Raw genomic sequence first — 15,287 nt, forward strand, 5'->3', positions numbered from 1 at the left:
AGGGGAAGGGAGAGAGGAAAGAAAGAAGGAAGGGAAAGTGGGGGAGGGGAAGGGAGGGGGAAGAGAGAGGAAGGAAAGAAGAAAGGAGGGAGGGGAGAGAGGGGAAGAGAGGGGGGAGAGAGGAAAGAAGAAGAGAGGGAGAAGAAGAGGGGAAGAGAGCAATAAAGAAAGGAAGAAGGAAGGAAGGAAAGAAGGAAGAGAGCAAGGGGAGAGGATAGCAGGAAAGAGGGGGAGAAGGAGGAGAAAAGAAAGGGAAGAGATAAAGAGGGGAGGAGATGGGAGAGGAGAGGGGACGGTGGGGGCGATAAACAACTCGCCTGATGGTCTAGGTTCACAGGCGTGGTCCTAGCCCCTCCCCCCACTCCACAGACCTCACCTGCTTTATTCCCTCTTACTCCCTCCGTGGCAAGTCCTTTGAACCATCTTCCCTGAACCTCCTGGTCTGGGATCTTCTTTGTCATCTAGTAGGACATTTAGTTGTCAAGCCCACCGAGGGGTCATGGGAACTAATAATCCTCACTTGGTCTCCAGCTCTGACTCTGAGTCCTATGAGGGAACCGTGTCCTGATGTTCTCGGGGTCTCCCTACGCCCCTCACCCTGGCCATTTTGTACTGTGACTTGGCACCATCTCCTGACAAGAGATAAATCCACCCCTTCCACCACTGCAGAACTAGGTTTGGTCATATGTATCAGGGCCAGTGGGACATGGCAGTGAAGGTATCTGAGGCACCCTGATTCAATCAATGGAACAGAGCCCAGGTGGACCAGAGGACAGGTCACGCCCCAGCAGACACCAGACAACACTGGACACAGTTTGAGGACCCATCCTGGACCACATAGAAAAGACCAGCAACCCAGTGCCTGTGGGTAAGGGGAGAATCAGGAGATGGCATGGGCTGGTTGAGTGGATGGTTTCAGGGTAGCGGTGCAGGGCAGGGGGCATCTTTGGTTTCAGGAACTCTATGGCCTTGGCACATGCATTTCCTTTGGTTGTAGACATGGGTTCTGTTAGATCAAGATGAACGGAGGCAACATGAAAATAAAAGAGAGAAGCCAGACCTTGACAGATGCAGGGTGCCCTTTAATCAGAATACTGTAAAGCAGCAGTCTCTCGTCAGGAGTGGAGACTGTGCACCAAGGTGTGTGTGTGTGTCTGTGTGTGTGTGTGTGTGTGTGTGTGTACGTGTGTGTGCTCATGTGTGTGAAGGTTTCATAGAGCGTAAAAGGGAACTTTGGGGGTGAAAGATTCCATCTACAGATCTGTCCCCTGCAGCCTCAAGGTTATAAATACCAGTGAGGTTAGCATGTTGATCTCAGAAGCTGCTCGTGCTAACCACCTGCAGAAGATGGTATCAGCATGTCAATGTTCCTGTCCTGAGATTCTCAGCTCACCTGAGGCTTTTAGGTCATTAGCCCTTTATGTTGACCTCTGTAGGCCCAGAGATTTGACTTCAAAGGACACTCCAGATTCAGAAATGACCAGCCAAAGTTAGGATGCACCAGAGGCCTGTATTTGGTGGTAAGTGAGGAGTCACATAAAGTCTCAGCGTCCAGAGTCGGCAATATCCAGTTATGTCCACAGAGTCCAGATAAGTATTGTTCATGATCTGAAAAACCCGTACTATACACAAAACTTCCCCCACCACACTGCACTGGTCTCCCAGGTGTGTGTGTACACACACCTGTGCACACTCGCAGGATTGCCCATGCAAGTCCAGGTTCAACAAGCACAACAGTGCTCGTGTGGCCAAGGCACTACTGGTGAGTGTACCCACCAGGGACCAGCACCCTGACCAAGTGCTATGGGGGCAGACTCAGAGGGGCAAGCTGGGCTGCACAAGTTTTCCTTGGGGTCCTCACACATGAGCCCCTCAGGCAGAGTGTTTATGAGACACCCTCCTCCTGAGGCTCATGCGAAGAACAGACAGGCCACTTCTGGAAGACAGGGGCACTGCCCCACAGCTGGGCAGATCCAGATCTAGAGACTTGGAATGGCTCGTCTCCCCGCAGGACTCTGTAAAACGTAACTGGTGACAAAGGATGACACCCCATACTGTCCGTCTGTGCCTTGCCTTGCCACACTATTCCTGGGGCCCAAGAAATGACTCCCTATGTATGGTAGATATCTCCATGTGCTGAATTTCATGGCCAGCCTGGAATCTCTCTACCTCGAGCCATTAGATGTCATTTCTACTTCTGCACCATTGTGCTGGAGGACTTTACTCCCACACCCAGGGGACCTGCCCCCCCACCCCCGTGCTAATGGGCCCATTCACCGGCCCTAAAATCATCTCTCCTCCTTCTACAGGTGAGTCCTCTCACTCTCCCCTAGGAAGGGGATCTCTTGACTCTGGCTGTCTGAACCTTCTTGGATTTTTCTTTGTGTGCCCGCCATGTACCTGCATGTTAATATAATTGTCTGTCTCCCCCCCTCCCCTCCATGTCTTTTGTCAGTTTATTTTGACAAATTCAATTACCGAATCTTCAAAGGGGACGGGAAAGCCCCCTTCTGCACTCACTGTCAGCTACTGCTCCCTGCATCAGATCACTGACAAGACCAAACATGTGATTATGTGCTCTTCCTGGGCAAGATCTCATTACCCATTTTATGCTGTTGAGAAAAGTGGTGTTGGACTTGAATTGACATGCTGAATTATTTCATTTTTACTCTAATAAGACATAATTAGGGGCTAGAGAGGTGGCTCAGAGATTAAGAGCATGTGTTGCTCTTGCAGAGGACTCAGTTTTGTTCCCAGTACCCACCGTGGCCTCATGATCACCGGTAACTCCAGGCGCCATCTTCTGGCCTCCTCGGGTACTGTAGTTGCAGTGTACTTAAAGGCAAAGCACTCATCGGCATAAAATAAACATAAACGAATCTTAAAAATACACACTTGGGCTGAAGAGATGGCTCAGGTATTAAGAGCACTTGTTCTTGCAGAGGGCCTGGGTTCAATCCGCACATGAGAACTCACAAGTATCCATAATTCCAGTTCCAGGGGATCAGATCCCCTCATGGGCACCAGGCACACACGATTGTTGGGGAACATTATTTTCAGGTGTGTGACTTTTGTTTACTCTGCTTTTGTCTAACTCTGTGAAGCTGTGTTACTGCGCCTGTCTAAAACAGCTGATTGGTCTAATAAAGAGCTGAACGGCCAATAGCAAGGCAGGAGCAAGGATAGGTGGGGCTGGCAGGCAGAGAGGATAAAAGGAGAACCAAGACCAGGGAGAGGACGTCAGAGGCCAGACACTCAGCTACACGGCAAGCCACGGAGAAAGAAGTAAAGAAAACTTTCGGTCTTCGGAGCGGTAGAGCAAGGTCGTGAAGGAAGAGGAGTGTGGTGGTGCGGCCATTTCTTCCGCCTCCCACCGCTGCGCCCCTCGCCGAGCTTCCCGCCGCGCCATGTTGGGCCAGAGTGTCCGGAGGGCCCGGGGAAGAATTTGCCATTTTCGGTGGAGAACAAGTGGCGGTTACTGGCGATGATGACTGTGTACTTTGGATCTGGATTTGCTGCTCCTTTCTTCATAGTGAGGCACCAGCTTCTTAAGAAATGAGAATATTTAATTCATCCCTTTAACAGAATGAAGATTGTTTAGGAGATTGATCTGAAAATTGGATTAAACTCTTGAACTCTTATTACTGAATAAAATTGTAAATAAATATGTGACATAAATAAAAAAAACAAAAAAGAAGTAAAGAAAAGTCTACAGAAATAGAGAAAGATAAAAGCCCAGAGGCCAAAGGTAGTTGGGAGAATTTAGGTTAAGAAAATCTGGCAAGAAACAAGCCAAGCTAAGGCTGGGCATTCACAACAAAGAAAAAGTCTCTATGTGTGTGATTTATTTGGGAACTGGGTGACAGTTCCCCCCAAAAAGGCCAAAAGAGTAAAATACCTCACACAATATTTTGGCATTCCATCTTGGGCCTCGAAAATCCACCTGGAGTCTGAGAAAGCTGGGGGTGGGGAGAAAAAAGAGGAAAATGGCTCCTTTAAGAATGTGCCTGCTGGCGAGCCCTTGAGCAGCCAGGATGAAAAGTGTAACAAAACAAAACAAAACAAACAAACAAAAAACCGAAATAAAAATGCCTGCCACAGCACTAACACCGGCATTCTAGAGTTCTAGAGAGGTTTAATGCAGCTCTCGGTCATGAACCTCCAAACAGGCTGCCTGCTTTAGGCTTGGTTTTGACGACCCGACCCAGAGTGGTCAGGGCCAGCCCACAGAGCACGAGGAGGATCCAGGTGTAACTTAACACTCTAAGGTTTGCTCCTGTGGGGGCGGGGAGGGACCCTCTAAACAGGTTCCAGTGTGTTTTACAGTGTGCGTAGGCTTAAGAAAGAAAGAAAATGGGTATAGGCAATCATAGAAAGAAATAAGTAGATTAAAAATAATGAAGTCTTTAAAGAGACAGTCAACTATTATAAAAGGAAAAAGCCATGTAAAGATGGTAAATACGCAGGTTGTCTGAATCCTGTATGCTATTGTGATGATTTTGAATTTTTGTATATTGATATAAATTTGAAGTTATTTTTGTTATACTATAGATATATGTGTCTACTCTGAAGGGTTTTTTGTATACTGATACCAATTTAAGGTTATCTTTGTTACAACATATTTTATATGTTTTTGCTCTTGTTTAAGGTATTGTACCTATGCAGTTCATTTTAAAAATCTAAGATAAAATTTTAGTTTTTAAAAGCTTTGGGTGACTGTCCAGGCAGTCAGATGTCTCTGTCATTTCTAGAGTTTTTAGAAGTCATTTGCAATGCACTTTTTGTTTATTTAAATAATGTTATATCCTCTGGTGCTTTTGATAGAGTTGAAGACTAGATAGTTATAGTTGAAGTTTTCCTTAGATATGATAGCAAGTAAGTTAGGTATAGAATTTTGGAATTATTTACTTGATAATTGTTCTTATTGTACATGATCTTACTATGTTAAAGTTAAAATTTTTCATTTTTGTTCAGAAGGAAAAATGGGGAAATGTTGGGAAATATTATTTTCAGCTGTGCGACTTTTGTTACCACTACATCCGTCTAACTGTGGAGCTGTGTCACTGCGCCTGCCTAAAACACCTGATGGCCTAATAAAGAGATGAACGGCCAAAAGCAAGGCAGGAGCGAGGACAGACGGGGCTGGCGGGCCGAGAGAATAAATAAAAGGAGAACCAAGAACAAGGAGCAGAGAACAAGGAGAGGAGGACACCAGGGGCCAGCCATTCAGCTATACAGCAAGTCACAGAGAAAGAAGTAACGAAAGGCATACAGAAACAGAGAAAGATAAAAGCCCAGAGGCAAAAGGCAGTCTGGAGAATTTAGGTTAAGAAAATCTGGCAAGAAACAAGCCACACTAAGGCTGGGCATTCATAACTAAGAATAAACCTCTGTGTGATTTATGTGGGAGCCGGGTGGTGGTCCCCCCAAAACGTCAAAAGAGCAAAATATCTCACACAACACATGATACACATACATACATACAGATAAAACACCCATACACATAAAATAATAATTCCAGGAAAATTTAATACACAATTATAATAAATGTCAGACAACTTAGGTTGATAGCACACAAGGAAACACAGTAGATCCCCTTCTCTGAAGACTCAGTTATAAAAATATCTGAAAACCAAAACATCATTACAGGGTTGGGCACGTAGCTCAGTTGGTAGAATGCTGTCCTGGGATGCACAGTGCCCCAAGTTTGATCCCCAGCAGCATAAAGGGGGCATGGAAGTATATATCTGAAGTCCTACCACCTCAGAGGTGGAGGCAGGAGGATCAGACGTTCAAACTCATTCTTGTCTATGAAGCAAGTTCAAGGCCAGCCTGGAACACCTGAAATCCTGTCTTTAAAAAATTATCCAGGCATGGTAGCTCATGCTTGTAATTAAACACTAGAGAGGATGCAGCAGGGGGATTGCTACAAGTTTGAGGCTAGCTTGGGCCACATAGTGTGATCCAGGTTAATCCGAGTCAAAGCGAAGCCCTGTTTCAACAGCAAAGAAAGAAAAGAAAGGAGGGAGGGAGGGAGGAATTCCTAAAGCACCATGGGTAACTGGGCTGTTTGAGGAGACCGCGTTTGCCTACATTTATCACAACACATCATTAAAACTATTGTCTTATTGCTTATTTATTGTTGTTAGTCTTGTAACCTCCTAGTTTATGAATTAAATCTTGCCATTCACGTGTATGAATCAGAGTAACATAACATACATAGGGCTGGGACTGCCTGAGACTTCAGGCACACGGGGTGGGGCGGTGCCTTGGCATCCCTCTGGGTGAGGTGGCTTCTCTGCCACTGTCACCAGAATTCACTTGGTAAAACTAATCTGAGGGGCTGGGCTGTCTCTCAATGTCTAACACAACACAGGGCACACTTAACACCGGCTTCCAAACACCGGCTCCTGTTGGTGCAGGAAGCCCCCGCTTTCGGAGTCTCCATTGTAACCATGAACACCAACACAGGCGTGTCAACAGAGCTGTAGAGTCTCGTCTTTGATTGGGAATCGGTCACCTTCACAATCTAGAATCTGTTTATATTTATTAGGTGACCACCAAACCTCAGACAATATTCTGATTCTCCCAAATTTATTACAGTGGTCGGCTGGAAAAATTCTCTAATTATACTGCTTTCAAATATTCCTATCTAACCTAGTCATTGGCGCTTCAGAAATGTCCGTTGCAGTTCAGAGACTGGCCACCAGAGGGAAACAGAGTTCCAACTTGAGAAGGGAGCGCCCTCACGGGTGCCAGAGACGAGCTAGGTCTGCACCCCTGCCCTACTCCCAGGGAGCTGCAGTTAAGATTGTCTAGACAAGCGATGCGTGTGGTGGATGACAATTACTAGAAGCTCATTAATTTCCTAAAGTAAGAGAGGTTTTCTCTTATTTATGTTTATTGAACAAACTTTGAGTGCCATGCATAAGCTTGCTAAGTCCCCAAGGCGGGAGTTGTACACAGATTTCTCTTGGTAGTCTCCGTTCCCTTATAAGCACACATCGTTCTTTCAAAAATAAAACGCTTACACACCTATAAAATCCAGGCTCCTTCCTAGATCCAAAGCTGCAGAGAGGAATCCACACAGCCAGTGCGCGTCAAAGCTTTACACTCGAGCAGGTATATCGCTCACATTCTCAGGCAAAGCAGAGGCCAAAGAGCCAGAGTAGATCTTAAGTAATGTCAGCTGGCTCCCAGGAAGTCCCAGCAGGACTGAGGGGAAGGGATGTCCCAGATCACTTGTCTAGTAGTTCATGGGAAGGGCAGAAGTCACACCAACAAAGAATGCCTGGAAGTAGCTGCTCTAGATAGCAAAGGCAGAGGCCATAAATCAGACGCAGGGATAACCAAAGACGGCCCCAGCGGGCACAGAACAGAGTCCCGATGAGCCAGTTCTCCAGGGCCCATGGCAGAATGCCACACATGGGACTAAAACATCAAAATCTGTCTTCTTTCAGCTCTGAGTCCGGACATCCAAAGTCAGCGTGTTGGCTGTGTTGATTTCTGCTGAGAGCTTCGCTCTTTGGCTTGTAGAAGGAACTTGTGCCCGCATCTCCCTGCAGCTGAGTTGTGCACACATCTCTGTCCTGTGGGTGAGGGCTCGCCATGTGGCCACATTTGATTTTCATCTCCTGAAAACCCTGCTGAGGTGTGGACCTGGTTTGTGCCTCCGGAGTTCCTGGGTTGGATGCCCATACTCTCTCTAATCCTCCTCTAGAATATGCCTCCCCTCCCTCACCTCCGCCAACCCCCAAGGCCACCTTCCAGGCAGCCTCACCTTGGGCTGGAACTCCTGTGTGTTCTCTGCAATCCCATCGTACTCTTCCAGAATATTCTCCCGTGTTACAGTTATTTGTATACATGTCTTGTCTCCGATACCACGCTGAGTCATTCTAACTGTTACTTACAAGACTGTATTTCTTTCTTTAGTAACCTCATGGGAGGCTGCAAACAATAACTAACATGTGTTAGCCAGCCGTCCATTATCAAAGAGTCTATACTGTGCCCAGCAGGCTTGCCTAGCTTGATTCCTGGCGGTGTGATCTTGGGCACATTCCTAGCCGCTCTGTGCTTTGGTTTCTTCGTGGATAACGTGAGAATAAGAACAATACTGGCCTACTTTAGTTCTGTAAGAAAATAAGTTAGCACGTGTGCGTGTTCCTAAGAAACTGTCTGACACTTGGTAGATACCAGCATTATTCCTTCTGAAGGCAGATTTCTGCCCAAGTCTAGGAAAGGGCCATTCGATGCTGCAATTACGGACTTTTGCCAGCAGGAGGCGCGCGGTGCACGGAGATTGTGATCAAATCTCTTCAAGCTGGCGGCTTGTGAAGTGAAGGGGAGACTAGAGGTGCGTTTAGAAACATCTAGAAAACCTGACAATATAAAGGTCCCTCTAAGAGGGCGTTTGTCCACCACACTGTTCAGAAAGAGCAAGGGACCACTGTGGTGGAGAGGTGAAGGGTGGGAGCGGGAGGAGGCACTGGGCAGGGGAGGAAGGAGGAGGGTCTGCAGCTGGGAGGCACGTGCCGACGGATTCTAGGCCACATCACATTGGGGGAATCTGGTCCTCGTGCTATCGCTCGGCCAAAGCATTCATCTCTTATCCCCTGGGACCCAAACATCCCTGGTCTATTCCCAGCCTCCCCACCGTACTGCCGTCTCTGGGTCTTCTCCCAATGGGCCTCCTCCAGGAAGCCGTTCGAGACCTCTCTAGAGCACTCAGTCTCTCTCCGTGGCCTCTCTCCAGTCAGCTACCCTCTCCAGCACGGTGCCATCTCTGTAGAGCACAGAGCCCATGTGATTCCTAGCCTCTGCCGCCATCTGTCTAGCTGATTTCTTAACCACTCCGCTCGTTCACAGACAGAAACTGCATGTATTAAAAACAACAAACAAACAACTTCTGTGTGCCAGGCTGGCTCTGGAAACTGAAGGAGAGGACACAGTCCTTGCCCTTGTGGGACACACTATCCAGGGCAAGCGCACCAATATGACTTTAGAAACAACACTGCCCACACATTTCCATAAACAAAGAAGCAGGAATATTTTAAGTCTCAAGAAAGGGATAATTCCTCTTCACCCACCTTCCTAAATTGTCTCTCAGTTGGTCCCTCATAGTTTCTTTTCCTTTCATGAGAAATTAAAGTCTCACAAAAGATGTGATTCAGAAAACTGGCTGTCTCTGACAGGAGCAAGACCATGCAGGAGAGAACGCAGCCATCCAGTTCACAGGTGATAGGAGTCAGCGTCTGGAGAGGCTGAGTGATGGCGCTGGGCTCACAGCCAGACCCGAGGATCCTTCGACACTCCTCGCTCTGCGGCACCCCTCCCTCCGCGGCACCCCTCGCTCCGCGGCACCTCTCCCTCCGCGGCACCCCTCCCTCCGCGGCACCCCTCGCTCCGCGGCACCCCTCCCTCCGCGGCACCCCTCCCTCCGCGGCACCCCTCCCTCCGGGTTCCCCTTGTGTCCTCTGCAGCCAGGGCACCAGCCAGCCTCCTCGTGTTTATCCTGTAGTTCAAGGTGGCATAAGAAGACAGAGAACATGACTTCTGTCTTACTGTGAACAGAAAAGCCATTCCCTAAGGAGCCTCTGCTTAGGGCAATGGAACCAAACTGCAGCTCAGCCTGCCCCCTCCTCCATGGCAAATCAGCTTCTTTGAAAGAGCATAAAGGTAGCAAACAGTAGCTGGGCATAGTGGCATACACCTTTAGTCCCAGCACTCGGGACGCAGAGGCAGGCAGATCTCTGAGTTCAAAGCCAGCCTGATCCGCAGAGTGAGTTCCAGGACAGCCAGGGTCACACAGAGAAACCCTGTCTAGACAAACCAAGATAGATAGATAGATAGATAGATAGATAGATAGATAGATAGATAGATAGATAGATAGATAGATAGATGATAGATAGTAGATAGATAGATGATAGATAGTAGATAGATAGAGATAGATAGATAGATAGATAGATAGATAGATAGATAGATGATAGATAGTAGATAGATAGATAGATGATAGATAGTAGATAGATAGATAGATAGATAGATAGATAGATAGATAGATAGACAGACAGATAGAGGTGTGCTATCCTTTATCTCTCATGGGGAAAGATTAAGTCATCAGTCTGAAGGAACATATAAACAGGAGCTCCAAAGCAAGGACTGAGTAAGGACAGCAGGTGGCGACACCCTGGCTCAAATTATTTGCATAGAGTGGAGTACGATGAAGTGAAAATAGCTAGGCTGTGGGACCAAGAAGAACGCAGATGCTGCTCTGGGCAGTGGAGAGCTCTGAGAAATCCAGAGTGCCTTCAGAAAAGGGGGGACGCCTAGGATTACACTGCAGCCCTCCCTACCCTAAGGCCTCCCTCAGAGCCCCATTCCAGGCTGCCATAGACACCAGTTCATGCCTACACAGGCAGAGCAGAGAAGCTGGCAGCTCTGAGGGTCCAGCAGAATCTGCCGCTGCCTGTAGAGGGCGACCTTGTTCTCTTCCTCTCCGAGGTTGCAGGAGGACTCTCTCCCTCTGAGACAACCTCATTCCCAGCCTTGGGAGGCCTGGCAGTCTAGACAGGTTCTGCTTTTGCACAGCTGTTGGGAGTCCTTACAGTGTGGAGCAGAAACAACCGCCCCCGCTGTTTCTCCTCCTGTTGGAATTAAGCTCATGCAGTTGTGAAGTCTGTGGAGGCCCAAAAATTTGAGCTTATTTCCACTTTGTCTGATGGTCAGAGAGCTTGGAGGTTGCTCGGATTTGGTGACTATAATCAGGGCTACACATCCTGACTCGGGATGTGGTTGCTTGGTTCTTTTGACATGAAGGACATGAAGATGACCCATACAGGTAGATCCACTCCATCCTGACAGATGGTCAGGATATGCAAGCATACTTCTGCTCCTTCTTTTGTAATAGGAGGTTACCTGGGGAGTGACAGCTTTCAGGTCTAGGGTGGCTTCACTGCCTAAACAACAGAATGCTAATGACTTATGTCTCAAAGTGTTGAAGCAATTAGCTGTTCGAGCTGTCCTTCATATCATGTTAAAGAAGCATTTTGTTGCCTTCTTCCTGCTTTTTGTATTGGGGTATAAACGTGTATGGAAAATTAAATGCAGGCGATTTCAGTATTCACTGGAACTCCCTCCTGATACTATCTTATGCTTTCTGTTTTATTATTTTTATTTGCATCTTTGCCCTCTTTGCTATTTTTCCGATCCCCACACCCCTACCCTGGCAAGGGATAATTTTGTCGAGGCTGATCCCTGACAGAAGCCCCGCATCCCAGCAGCCTCTGGAATAACACAGTAACATCTATACAGGGCTTGAAGACTAAGGCTTCAGTCGCTCGCAAGTCTCTTGTCTCGTGGCTTCTGGTAGCTGAGCCGGGATGGTGGGATGGAGGGACACAGACGAGAGGAAAGGAGGGGAGAGGAAGGGAGAGTGCAGAGAGCGCAGACTCGGGCATTTAGGGATCTATTTGAAGCTTCACATCACTGAGACCTGACTGCAGTCAGAAGGGCAGCAGAACGCAAAGAGGATGTGAAAGATGGTGCCCGATTCTCTGGGACAGTGACTCACTCTCCTAAGCCAGCGTCTGTACACGCGTCCCCACGCTCCACAAAGAGCAGACAAACTCAAATCCAAACCTGAGTAAGGCCTAGTGGGTTAGCGAGGCCTCCGAGAAGGCGTGTGTATCTCTGGGATCACAGAGCCCCCAAGCAGCGTTGGCCACCTGGGAACACCTCTCTAAACTCTCTGCGTCTCACAGGGAGCAGGGCAAGTCCACAGACTGGGGAATGGGAGGGGATGGGGAAGGGGATGGTCCAGCAGTTAAGAAGGCACACTATCCTCCAAGAGGACCCAAGTTTGGTTCCTATCCCCGAAGCTCACACACACCTGTAACTCGAGGGATCTGATGTACATATATATATATATATATATATATATATATATATATATATATATATATGAAATAATAGAAGCCGGGCGGTGGTGGCGCACGCCTTTAATCCCAGCACTCGGGAGGCAGAGGCAGGCGGATCTCTGTGAGTTCGAGGCCAGCCTGGTCTACAAGAGCTAGTTCCAGGACAGGCTCTAAAAAAAGCTGCAGAGAAACTCTGTCTTGAAAAACTAAAAAAAAAAAAAAAAAAAAAAAAAAAAAGAAAAGAAAAGAAAAAGAAATAATCGAAAAACGAATTGGTTTTTAAAACATACGCGATTAAGGTTGGTTTCAAGTCACTAGCAAGGATTCAAATACTTGAATCTAAATACCATGATGTTCCAGGGTGTCTAACCTCAGGTCAGGACAGCTATGAATGTGGGCCAACACAAAACCATAAACATACGTAAGATGCTGTAAGTAAGGTGGGTTTTTTTATTGCAACTTTTTTGATAGCTGAATTGTGTGTTTCTTGAGCTTGAACGTTGTAGATGACTACACAGCCAGAGAAGCTGAAAGGTTGGGCATGTGAAACAATCATCTTAGTGTTCAAACTTCAGAGGATCCGGGGTATCTGTCAATGCTACAAGTGCATCACAAACTGGGAGACACTAATAACAGTCATGTCCACGTCCACGTCCACAGCCACGTCCACGTCCACAGCCACGTCCACGTCCACAGTCACAGCCACGTCCACAGCCACGTCCACCTCCAACCCTCCTCACGAGGGTCTAACGGCACTCCAAAGTACGATCCCACCAAAGTCCACTCTGGTTGCTAAGAAGTAGGCTGGGCTTCCTCACAGAGCACAGGTGAAGGACCTACTGCAGCCACTAAGAATTCCCCACCCAGCGTGGGCCATGGCTTTCTCATAGATGGAGCCCCTCCCCCAGCCTAGAAGCTCTACAACTGCCAAGATCACAGTGCCACTTGCAATTAAAGCAGAACTGCATACCAGTGGCTTGGAGGAGCGGTTGGCCTCACAGGTGAGAGCCAGTGACTCTCCCCTCCTGGGAGGGAGTGTCAACAGTCAATAAGACTGGAGTCTTCAAGCTGCACAGCTGGTAAGCTAAAACGGCAGCAGGGGAGAAGGGAATTGAGAAGTCCAGTGATGTCCAAGAAGTCACGTGACACTTAAATTATCTATCCAACTGTTGCTTCTGGAAGTGGGACTCAGTGCCTGTCCCCCGTAGCAAAGCTCGGATCTACCAAGCATCGGGTGTTGTCTATAATTAGAAAGTAGAGGCTCGCAGGAGCCTCTTACCTTTACCTAAAGATGCCTGAAAAGAAGCCTGTCTTGCCTGGTGGTTTACTTTGAGCAGACACAGTGCTCTGAGACAGCATCCAAGCACAAAATTCTGCAGACTTGGACTCAAGGAACTGAGGCTAAAGACCTTAAGTGTCCTCTGGCTTAAACCCAACTGTACTGGCTGGTTTTGTGTGTCACCTTGACACAAGTGAGAGTCATCAGAGAAGGAGCCTCAGCTGAGGAAGTGCCTCTGTGAGATCCAGCTGGAAGGCTTTTTCTGGATTAGTGATCAGTGACGGAGGGTCCAGTCCATCGTGGGTGGAGCCATCCCTGGGCTGCTGGTCCTGGGTTCTATAAGAAAGAAGGCTAAGCAAGCTACAGTGAGTAAGCCAATTAGCAGCACCCCTCTGTGGCCTTTGGGTTCCCCTGTTTGGGTTCCTGCCCTGACTTCCTTCAGTGAAGGACTACAGTGTGGAGGTGTAAGTTCAATAAACCTTTCCTCCCCGACTTGCTGCTGGTCATAGTGTTTCTGCGCAGCAATAGAAACCCTAACTAAAACACCAACCAAATGGCATCCCTGCACCTCTCCTGCAGGAGAGGCTGGTGCCATTATGCTTTTTTTAAAAAAAAAAAATGCTGGGCTGGAGAGATGGCTCAGAGGTTAAGAGCATTGCCTGCTCTTCCAAAGGTCCTGAGTTCAATTCCCAGCAACCACATGGTGGCTCACAACCATCTGTAATGGGGTCTGGTGCCCTCTTCTGGCCTGCAGGCATATACACAGACAGAATATTGTATACATAATAAATAAATAAATTTTAAAAAAAAAATAAAAAAAAATAAATAAATAAAAAAAAAAATGCTCCAAACCCAATAGCTCCCCAGAGTTTGACTGAAGGTGCTGCTGCTTAAGGGACCACACCACTCAGATGTCAGTGGTAACCTTTGGTGCCATTTAATGGGTCTGTGTGAATCACATTAGCCTTACCTTTGACTCCTGACCCCAATTAGCTGAGATTTGGCTTTGTAGTTGTACCTAATGGTCCGACTTCTGCACCGCCAGTCAAATGATGCACTTCAGGGACCCTGCTGTGTGCCGGGCACAGCAACTGATGCTGGAGAGGTACAAACACATATGACAAGGGCCCGTATCGAGATGTGTTCCCATGTAGAGACAGGTGAGCAGGTCATCACAGGACAAGGAGATGGGTGTTAGAAACAGGATGGGTGCTGGGCAAGCTAAGAGTGAGGTGCCAGGTGAGCCCCGGAAGTCTGAGCGGCTTCAGCTGGCAGTGGATTGAGTTAGGTTCTGATACACCAATCAGAGTCAGCCACTATGGAGGAGGTGTTCCAAGTGGAGAGGTGCCCTGTCCTCAAAACCATGACACTTTAAAGAACACCAGGAGAGGCCGTCTGACTTGGTGAGTCTCCTGAGGAGGAAGAAGACATCCCCCACTTTGGATGCAACATTTTATATAGTCATGAGATTCCTATGAAAATGGTAATGCTTAAAATATGAAGTGTGGCATATTTGAGAGTCAGCTAAAAACACGCACACACCCTCTGCCCTTCTGCCCTGCCAGCATCCTACCCAGAACATCTCAGCCCATGAAATCAGGTGTCTCTAAACCAGAGGGCGGTCTGCTGCCTCCGCCTGGAGCCTGCCCCTGCCTCCCCAGTCGGCTGCTCTTCCAATGCACCATGCATCTTTTCCACCCAAGAGTGAAATGTCACAGTTCTCAACCCGCCTATGCCCAGCGTCCACAGAGGCTAGACCCGCACAGACTCCTGTGCAGGCACCCGGGGCTTGTTTCCTGTTGCTCACGAGTGTGTGGGTGTCTTCTAGCCCAGAGGTATTTTCCCTGAGCCAACTCACCCCCTAGCGATTAGGGTCTGCAAATAGAACATTCCATCTGGCCTCAACACAAGTGGGAGGCTCACTGGGGGTCACTGTGCAGAGCTCAACAACTGGGTCTTAGAGACATGTTAGATTCAGTGTGCAGTGCAGGCTGAGTCTAGTCCTGCCCTCTATCCCTTCTGCCGCCCGCTTCTCTGAGCTTCTTTGCTGTCTCCAAACAAAGTTCAAAGATTTCTGTCCCATTCGAGAGAAGGAT

This window comes from Arvicola amphibius, chromosome 8, assembly GCF_903992535.2.
Source record: "Arvicola amphibius chromosome 8, mArvAmp1.2, whole genome shotgun sequence".
NCBI classification, from domain to species: domain Eukaryota; kingdom Metazoa; phylum Chordata; class Mammalia; order Rodentia; family Cricetidae; genus Arvicola; species Arvicola amphibius.